A 10,310-nucleotide genomic window follows, 5' to 3' on the forward strand; every position below is an offset into this window, starting at 1 on the left:
GATGTCCTAGGCAAGACTAGAGTGATGAAAATAAAGAAGGTCAAGGCATATTCCAGGGAGGGAGTACAGCAGGTGCAAAGGTCCTGGGGCAAGTACTAGGCTATTGCAAGAATCATAATGTAACTGACACTGTCACAAGGTCTCAACTTACTGGTGCGTAAACAAGAAACGTATCAGTGGCGCCATGTGGAATCTGTCTGCTCCACACTGTACCCTATCAGGACACTTGGCTATCAAATCCTGTCCAGCCTGCAAACTCCAGGCTCACATCTAGCTCGGTGTTCTCTTGAAGACAAGCTAGGTTTCAGGCCCAAGGCGACCACACACCAGGCTGTCCCTCCAGGCACTCAGGCCCTTTGTCCTCCGGGGCCAGCGGCTCCTGCCAGAGACGCTCATCACTCTTCTTTCAACCAAAATAGCACCGCCTTCTCCGCTACGTAACCGACTGCTGAAGGGTGAGAGTTGGGGTGTCAGCGGGCACCCAGCCGACCGATCAGAACAACCTGTGACACACCAAGTGGGCAGGAAGCAGGCCCCAAGCCAAGATGCACAGCGGGTACCATTTATACCCTTGGCTCTCCCATCGAAAATGCTCCTGGTGACTTTTCCTGGACGGTAGAACTAGGGGAAATTGAGTGTCATCTATAGTTTCTGACTTGTCTATAGTGGATCACGTATGACTCAGAAAATGGATGGCCGTGGGTTCCAATCCGGCTCTGCCAATTTCCAGAAACGTCCCCTGAGCTCTGAACTCATCTCATCTTCCAGCAAATGGCACGATGACGGCACCTGCCCCATAGGACTGCTGGGCGGAATCAAACAGAAACCCCACAGAAGTCCTCTGCATAGAACACGGCACAGGGTCCTTCTGCTAGCCTCAATTGCAGTAGTGTCCTCGTAGGAGGCTCTAAAGAGAGTCTAAATAAGGGGCTTTCTTGGGCCTTGTGATCTGGGGGCACACACAGACTCACGGAGGACACTAGGAAAATAAAAGGCTGAGGAGTGATCTCCTGCCTGCAGATCAGCCAGGAGCAAAGTGCATCAGGCGGGGCTGAGTGACAAACATGTCTGGGACAAAGAGACATGTGTGTCGCTATCAAAGGCAGCAGTTAGCAAAGCGGAAAGCTTCAGGACCAACCACGAACAGCGGCTGAGCAGAGGGTGTCTGACCCCCAGTCCCACAAGGAGGACAGACGACGGCAGGTGGGGTCCCAGGGGCCTCCAAGCTGTCCCCACCCACCACTTGTTCCTCTGAAGGGAAAGTTGTGAATTCTGCATTCACTGGGGGCTGGGGGCTGGGGGCTGGCAGCAGGGCAGAGGAGGAAGATTATAATAACAAATAATTCTAGTCCTAAAAGTAATCACATTAGGGGTGCCTGGGGGGCTCAGTTGGTTAAGCATCGGCCTTCGGCTCAGGTTATGATCTCAGGGTCCTGGGATTGAGCCCCACATCCGGCTCCCTCTCAGTGAGGAGCCTCCTTCTCCCTCTCCTGCTCCCCCCGCTTGTGCTTTCTCTCTCTCTCTCTGTGTCAAATAAATAAATAAATAATGTTTTTAAAAAATCTTAAAAAAAAAAAAAAAGTAACCACACTTAGTGTTTCTATAAGCCAAGAACTTCACACACTCACTTAATCCACATGACGACTCTAAGAGGGAGGCCCTGCTCTGATCCCCATTTCACGGATGGACAAAGTGAGGCCCAGAGGTGGCTTGCCCAAGGTCACCCATCTGCTTAATGACTGAGCTGGCTCCATTACAATCAGAATCTCTCTATCACCTCGGGTTTCCCTCTGTCATTTGCTGCGCTAACAGCTGACCTTGGAGATGACCCTCAAGTCATGTGATGGCTCAGGACCTGGGCCACCCCCCCCCCCCCCGCCAGCATGCCTACAGGTACCTCCAGTCACCTGAGTCCAGGATTCCCTGAAACAAGGACCCTACTTCGACACCATCGCCCAGGCCCTGTACCTCGGGCCAGCCTGGCCTAGAGGAGGAGCACTTTCTCCCTCACAGGCTGGCAGAAGGGCCCACACCCTGCCCTGCTCCCAGAGGACTGTAAGGCAACCTGGACCCTGGCTGGGCATCTTCGTGGTAAAGTCTCAGGGCGTGCTGGGGGCCAGGCACACTCCTGTCAATTTGCTTTCGCTGGTGCCCTTCCCTGCACCTCACTAAGCCCTACTCCCCATCGTCAGGGCCCAGACCCCCTTAGGGTTGGGTAAAGGACATGGCAGCTCCTGGAGGACAAGAGGCTGAGGTCCTCGGTCGTGAATCATGAACCCTTTCCTTCAACCAGAGCAGCTTTGCGATCACTTCCTTCCAGTGTCACCTGCTCACTGAGCAAGAACCCACCAGGGCAACACCAAGCCACCTGGATGCAGCTCTTCCCACCCCTAGAGAAAACTGGGCACTTTCCCCAAATTCAGGGGGACAGTCTTAGGAATTAAAAACAGCCTCCTGTATTTTTCAACAGTGCTTCTGTGCGCTAGCCACTATTCAAGGCATTTACGAGTATTACCTTATTTCATTCACCGTGAGTGTTTTTAAAGTCCCCTAGAGATCAAGGAGCAACATCTCGGATTCTTGATAAATGTGTCTAACAGAAGTCTGAGAAAATTGCTCCAAGGTGGGTAGAGTAAGTGAACACAATTGAATTTGCAGGAGGAATAGGAGGAAGGGAGGAGGGAGATTTATCTGAACTGGAGTTGCCAACGGATACTGAGAAAACTAGTCGCCCCAGGTAATATCCAGGGGGGCAGGAACCGGCCATTAATTACGAAGCGGGTGGCACAGGTCTGGGACGGAAGCGGGGCTGACTCACGACACCACCTGCTGGAGGCAACCGGCCACTGCTGAAGGAAGGAGAGGGATTCACTTAACAGCAGGTAAACACGGTGTGGTTCCCAGCTAGAGAGCCCCCTTAACTTGTTTCCTACCTTAATAAAATTTGTCCTGACTTGGCTAGCACTGGTCTGCCTTTTATCTATCACCTCCCCTCCCTTTGCGAAGCACAGAGGCTACAGGGAAAGATGACGTCATTGAAGAGGCCGCTCACCGCACAGTATATAATGGTAAAGTGTGGCTGGTGCGGGCAGGACAGACAAATGTTCTGGTGTAAGAAAACCACTTAAGAGAATGAGATGTATTTAGGCAGTGGAACTCCATACTAAAGTGGTGCACACCTCCACTGGCTTGTGGAGGAGAAAATGTTGATAACGTATTGCTAAGACATACAAAGGAGTTTTACAACAGAATGTATATTTGAGGTTTTAAAAAAAAAAAGTCTATTTCTACACGTGTGTGTAGAAAAATGTGGAAGATGTCTCTGAACAGGTGACATTGTAGTCAAGATGGGAGTCATGAAAAAGGATCACCTGTGCAGAGAGAAGGTCAAGGCATATTCCAGGCCAGGGATACAGCAGGTGCAAAGGCCCTGAGGTGAACACCAGTTTGGCTTACTGTGATTGACATGTTGAAGGGTCTTGTTTTAGGGGTGCCCTCAGCCCTAGCTTCATCCTCCTCCAGCCCATCATCTTCCCAGCCATGTTGACCTGTTGTCCCTCAAAACAACCAAATCCATTTCTGGACCAATCATTTTCACTTGCTATTCCCTCCACCCAGAATGCTCTTCTTCCCCTACCAAAGGTGGCACAGTCATTGGGCAGCTGCCTTCCGCTTGGGTCATGATCCGAGGGTCCTGGGATCGAGCCCTGCATTGGGCTCCCTGCTCAGTGGGAAGCCTGCTTCTCTCTCTCCCACTCCCCCTGCTTGTGTTCCTCTCTTGCTGTCTTGTTCTCTGTCAGATAAGTGAATGAAATCTTTAAAAAAAAAAAAAAAATGAGGGCGCCTGGGTGGCTCAGTGGGTTAGGCCGCTGCCTTCAGCTCAGGTCATGATCTCAGGTCCTGGGATCGAGTCCTGCATCAGGCTGTCTGCTCAGCAGGGAGCCTGCTTCCCTTCCTCTCTCTCTCTCTGCCTGCCTCTCCTTCTACTTGTGATTTCTCTCTGTCAAATAAATAAATAAAATCTTTAAAAATATATATATATATATAAAAAAATGTTTGGGGTGCCTGGGTGGCTCAGTGGGTTAAGGCTCTGCCTTCGGCTCGGGTCATGATCTCAGGGTCCTGGGATTGAGTCCTGCATCGGGCTCTCTGCTCAGCAGGGGGCCTGCTTCTCTCTCTCTCTCTCTCTCTCTCTCTGCCTGCCTCTCTGTCTACTTGTGATCTCTCTCTGTCAAATAAATAAATAAAATCTTTAAAAAAAATGTTTGCCTCTTTGACCCATATCATTTAAGCTTCAGTTCAAATGTCACCCCCTCAGAGAGAGAAGAATTCCTGCTCACGCTAGTAAAAGCAACCACCCATCATCTTCCCTGCCTTATTTTAATTCTCCTGCCACACCTATCACTCACACATTTCCCTGTTTATTTTGCAAGTTGCCTGACTCCCACTCAAGAAGGTCAGCTGCATGAGAGAAGACCTTGTCTATCTCACACACTGATCGCCAGAAATGAACTTGGAATACAGCAGGCATCCACATACAGATGGATGGGTGGATGGGGAGACGGATGCTGGGGAGAGGGCTGGCTGGCTGGCTGGGGAGATGGACGGATGCGCAGAGAACTGGGGGGTGGAAGGAAAGATGGAAGGATGGGTAGGATGTTGGATGGGTGAATGGATGTAAGAAGAGATGAAAAATCCCCCAAAAGGTGGCTACCAGACTGAGCTGTACTGTTGATGCTAAACACCTCCCATCTGTGTCTAAAGGGGCCCCGCTGCTCCATCCCTTCTGATGGGGGGACTTTGGTCGCCAAGTGACAGAATTCAACAGCCTGTTTGTGCCCCTAATCCTCTGAATCAGACTCCATAATCATCTTACTCATCAGCAAGTATCTATATTTCAGGAACTCCCCACGGGATGCCTGGCTCCCCACATCAGCTATTGATTTAGCTGCTTTCTCACAGGCTTGATAATCCCAGTTCAAAGCATGAGCACGAACTTCTCCCACCACCAGCGGGGTCCCTCTGTGCTCTGGCCTTCTTCCAAAACAAAAACAGAAACCCTGCTCACAGCACTTCTCTGCTTGCAACCCCGGGGAGCGATCTGTGACTCACAGAATAGGTGCAAATTCCGGGACCCTCAAAGTCCTTCCCATCCTGGCTCCCGCCTGCCTCCCCAGCCTCATTTCTCAGTTCCCACCATATGAGATGCCTCGCTAATGTGAGAACAGACCTTGCTGCCCCGGGCCTCCAAGCACCCGCACACACTGTCCTCTCAAGCTAGCTCCGTTATTCCATCGCTCCAGCTCGGGAATGGCCCTCATTCTTGATGCTCGAGTGTCCAGGCATGGCGGCTCCACTGGTCCCTTAAAGACAGTATTGTCACAACAGAAGGCACTGCCACCCCCTGCCCAAAGCCGACGCCGGTATATTACCCGTGTCCTTGAAGGATCCACCCCGTGCCCCAGACCAGACCTGGCAGGAGCCACACCAGCCTTTTCCTCGTCCTTCTGACCCCATCAGATGCTAAGTGTCAGCTGTCCCAACTCCTGAAGCGCCCAAGTCCCCCCTCCAGGCTCCCACCCTCTCTGCCACCACCAGGTCCCCTCCCTCCAACACAGACAAGGCAAAGGCCCCCACACTCACCACCCCAGCCCCATCCTGGCGCTATCCACTCAGCCCCACGGCAGCCAGCCAGCCAGCCAGCCCTCGATAGAGCCTTAACCTGGTCCCAGCCGCCACTGCTACCCTTCGAACAAAACCCCTAACCCTAGCCTGGCCTCACAAGGGCTTTCTGGTCTACCCCATGCCTACCCCTCCAGCGAGTGACCACCATCCCTCAAGCCCCAAACTCTGACTGTTGCTGCACCGGCTTCCTTTTCATTCCTTCTAGGCTTCACGTCCTCTCAGCTCCCAGAGGCTATTGCCTCGGCTCAGAACACTCTTTCCCACCCGTCTTAGCCTGGACAACCTTTGTCAACAACATCCCCTCATCATTGTCATTGTCATGCTAACCAGAATAAGAGCAACGACAGCTAACATCTGAGAACTTCTATGTGCCAGACACAGTGCTAAATGCTTTACAGGCATACCCTGCTGGGCCCTTAGAGCAACTCTATGGAGCAGGGAAGACTGTTCTGCCCATTTTACAGGTGAGGAAAGTGAGGCAGAGAGCTCTAGTGATAGGCTCAAACTCTTGACAACAGAAATCGGGACCGGAATGCAACAGAGTCTGACCCCAGAGTCGCCCTCTTAGCCCCGAGACTCTAGACTCACGCCAGAGGGAGGCCCTAGCTTCTCAGGGAAAATGATACTGATCCCTGCCTTCCAGGTGTGATACGAGGATTAAGAGAAAGTACCTTGCAAATGAACATGGTCAGCTGTTGGTTGCCAGTTTTTCACTTTGGATCAGCCAAGAGAACAACTCTTCCTTCTAACCCAAGTCCAGGCTACTCTTATGTGCCCAAACTGCCCAGACACACAGCTCTGCTCCCTTCCCTGCCTTGTCCTTCTGTGTCCTGCCTGGTGCTGGGCTGTCCTGGCCAGGCCCACGGGAATGGGGATGGGGATGGGGACAGATGTCTTCCACTCGCCCAGAGCAGTGGGCCCTAGGTGGGGGGTCGGTGAAGGAATCCAGAGAAAGGACTCCATCCAGTGCAAATCCACCATCCAGGGAAAACCACAGCTCAGATACAGGAGACGGACCCTTGTCAGCATCTAGAACACACCCTCACTGAACTCTCCAAATTAAAGGATGATTTGACCCAAAGCTGCTCTCACAAGGGAGAAATGAGGGGGGGAAAGGGGATATTCCCATCGGAAAACACTCCCAAGATCCTCTCTTCCTGGAGTCGCAGTTTCGAAAGGCTACAGGGCCAGGCGGGTGACAATGACGGAACACGGCAAAGCACATGACACAGAAGTTAGGATCACAGTGCAATGCCTGCCAGGTGCCCTGTGGTTATTTCAGTTACTTGTGAATCTAAATTTACCCTCCAGACACACATCCAAAGCACAGAGCTCACAGTGGATTAGCAATCGCCCGGGGCTGGGGGTGTGGGGGTAAATGGGGAGTGACCACTAGCAGGTACCCGCTTTCTTTTCGGGGTGATGAAAACGTCCCAGAACCGGAAGTGGGGCTGGTTGCCCAGCCCTGCGAATACACGGAAACCCACGGACTCTAACACTGTGAGTGGGTGGATGTTCTAGTACGTGAGTAACAGCTCAATAAAGCTGCTTGAAACATCCAAAGGATATAGAAGAGAAACAACGGATGGCGCTCGATGAACTTTCACAAAGTGAAACGGAAATGAGCTCCAGCTCCAGCTCATTTTCTGCACCTTCCCCTACTCCTAAAAGGTAATCGCTCTCTTGACCTTGAACAGGATGCTAGTTCTGCCTGTTCCAGCCCTTCTCGTGAACAGGCTCATTTGGTGTGTAACCCGTCATGTCCGGCTTCTGTCACCCGGTGCTGTGAGATTCACCCATGTGGGTATCTGGTTCACGGCTGCCAACCCTCCACTGTGTGAACACACAATGATCCATTCATCTGTGCTGCTGGGTCTGGGCACAGCTGTGTTGGAGCTGCTCCCACGAGAGCTGCCGTGGATGTTCTTCTGGGACGTGTCTGCTGGTCAGAGGACTCACCCTGCTGAGTAAGGAGGTGGCGGCAGAATTACTGGGTGACGGGCTTAGTAGATACTGCCACATGGGTTTTCACAACAGTTGTTCCAAATTCCACTTCCTTCACCTTGTGTTTTAATAACATCCCTCCGAGCCTCAATGTACTCATCTGTAAGATGGGGCCATAATAACACCTCTTACACGGGGCTGTTGGGAGGATCAGGTGGAAAGCCATCTGGAAAGCATCTGAAGGCTCCAGAGATGGGATTTATCATTGTTGTTGCCGCCACTACTGACACCCAGGATTGTCTTCCTGAGTCCATCATCTTCCATCCAAACCCATGCGCACCGGTAAACACCGATCGCTAAAGCTGAACACAGATGGGCACTGACAGCTTCTCACTGGAGAACTCACAGCGCTAAGTCATACTAGGGTCAGGCCCCACCGCGTTGCTCCAAACCCTGAGGAACTACATCTGGATGGCTGCGTTCTGACACCCACACTCCCACGTACGGAACAGTTCTGTGAATCACATGGTCCTGAATCACGCATCTGTTCTTTCAACTGATCCTTTTCCCCTTTTACTAAGGTCTGAAAAACCTTAAAAGTTTTAAAGTTTGTCATTTATGCTAAAAAAAAAAAAAAAAAGTATGTCTTTAATTTTATTCAAGTTTATACTGAAATCAAACACCAAAAAAAGAGACAAAGACTTCCAGCTTCGGAAAGCTGCAAAGCCCTGAGTTGCGTCCGTAGTGTCCTTCTACAGAAGGTTAACGTTGGAAATGGCTTTCTAGTTACATTTTGAAATGGTTTCATGCGCTATTAACCACTTTGTAGAGGCATGAATTTTCCCAGGGCACCGTTTTTGCCACGGGGACTGATGGCCTGCGAAGGGAAATGGGAACCTGGAGGCTGCAATGTCCCATAAAACCTGGGTTTCATGACCACGGAGAAGATTAAGCTCCTGGGCGCCTCATTGTTCATCTCAAGTGTTGGGGGGGGGGCTTTTAATCTCCAGGTGAAAGCTGCGATTCAAAGGGTGATAACAAGCAGTCCTGTTCCAAATGGTCTAGAAAGGAAACACAGCCTGCCTTGATGGCTCGTCTTTCTCTTTTTTCTTTCTTTTTTTTTTTTTTAATTCCCTCTCGTTGGAGGTATCTGATGAGGACTTAGTATAATTAAAGTGGTGGCAAGGGCCAGAAGATAAAACAGCTATTTGAGGGAGGGAATTTCTCCAGCTGAGCTTAAAGGATCAATGAAATCCCTGGGCTGAGATATCAAATCATTAGCACCTCCCTAATCCAAAGGCAGCTCAATGCTGCCAGGGAATGTGGAGAAGGGGCATGGAGACCCTAGGGCTGGTGCTAACCCAGGGAGTTAGTCTGGGAGTGCTGACAAGGCAGGTGGGCCCCTGGGGTCAAAATCCCAAAGCGTCTGTCTGTCCTGCCCTGGTGACTCTGGGTGCCCTGCCCACTGAACACGCTTACAGAGCCAAAGGTGCTCTGAGGCCAGATCCTTTCCCCATTTTGCCTGATTGTACATATCTCAGATGGCCTCAGACCCCAAATCCCAGCCCCTGTCTTCTGACAGTGCGTAAATGCCTGAGTTCACTTACCAGCTCCAAAATCCTGAAAGCGGTACCAGTCCCTCTGGTCGCTGTTTCCTCATCTGCAAAAAGAAAAAAAAATAATAAACCCCCATCCTAGGCTAGCTGGGTGTACGAGTGAGCAGGATGGCAAAGCCCTGGTCTACGGAGCTCGTCAGGCGTCATCTCTCTCCCTTAATCTTTCATCTGAATGGTGCCGTGTTTTATTTCTCTAAACTCACAGCAGGTGGAGAGCTTGGAGGTTAAAGGAGACTGGCTCTGCAGATTCATTCTTCCAAACCTTTCCAACGTGAACAATTTCTACCTGTCTCTATCTACTCAAGCTAACACGGGGCCCATGCATACCAGAAACAGCCATATAGGTGGTTAAACTATTGAAATCTTTCCATATCCATTAGTAAATATCCCATCCCCCTCCACCCGCAAGTGCCCACCCACCGACTCCAGGCTCCAGGAACCCATCCCTTGGACTCCCCCATGGAAACAGAAGGGCTCACCCTAGACAGAAGGAGCCTCTTCTGGGACCCTAGAGCCCACTGGATCTACTGAATTGTCAGTGCCATGCTGTTGGGCTCACAGGAATATGGGCTTGACCATCCCCACGCAGAGTGGACACTAACTGGGGGGCCGTCCTGGAGGGAACCAGCTCGAAGTCAGTCTTCCAAGGAGAAGAGCCAGGACCTGAACACAGGAGCTACTGGACATGAGGTGGGCACATGCAGGGTGTTGTGGGAACCTATTAAATGCATCTCATGCCCTGCTCGTGGTGCCCACCGATCTTGACCCGATCGAAATCCTGACTCTGCCATTTACAAGCTATGTCTTCGACGGCAAGTGACTTAAGCCCTCTGGTGTTAAGTTCTTTATGTGTAACAAAACCAAACCCGCAGCTTTAATACGCCAGTACCACTGGCATTTGGACGCACACACTCCTTGCGGTACAGGCTGTGCTGCGCGTGGAGGACCTTCAGGAGCCTCCCGGACCTCCAGGCACTGGGCATCCCCAGCGCACACCCCACCCTTCGGTCAGGACCATCAAAACTGACCCCAGGCGTTGCCTAACATCCCCTTGAGCCAAAACCA

General features: G+C 51.4%; 1 protein-coding gene across 1 annotated transcript in view; it reads right to left on the reverse strand.

The window, feature by feature from the left end:
• Positions 1-9,289, reverse strand: part of WFDC1 (WAP four-disulfide core domain 1) — a 43,850-nt gene extending 34,561 nt beyond the window's left edge. Inside the window, exon 1 of the mRNA XM_044255635.1 lies at positions 9,237-9,289. The gene's annotated coding sequence lies outside the window, so the exon portion shown is untranslated. The remainder of the gene's footprint in view (positions 1-9,236) is intronic.
• Positions 9,290-10,310: the final 1,021 nt, after the last annotated feature.

Source organism: Neovison vison, chromosome 7 (assembly GCF_020171115.1).
Source record: "Neovison vison isolate M4711 chromosome 7, ASM_NN_V1, whole genome shotgun sequence".
Taxonomy (NCBI): Eukaryota; Metazoa; Chordata; class Mammalia; order Carnivora; family Mustelidae; genus Neogale; species Neogale vison.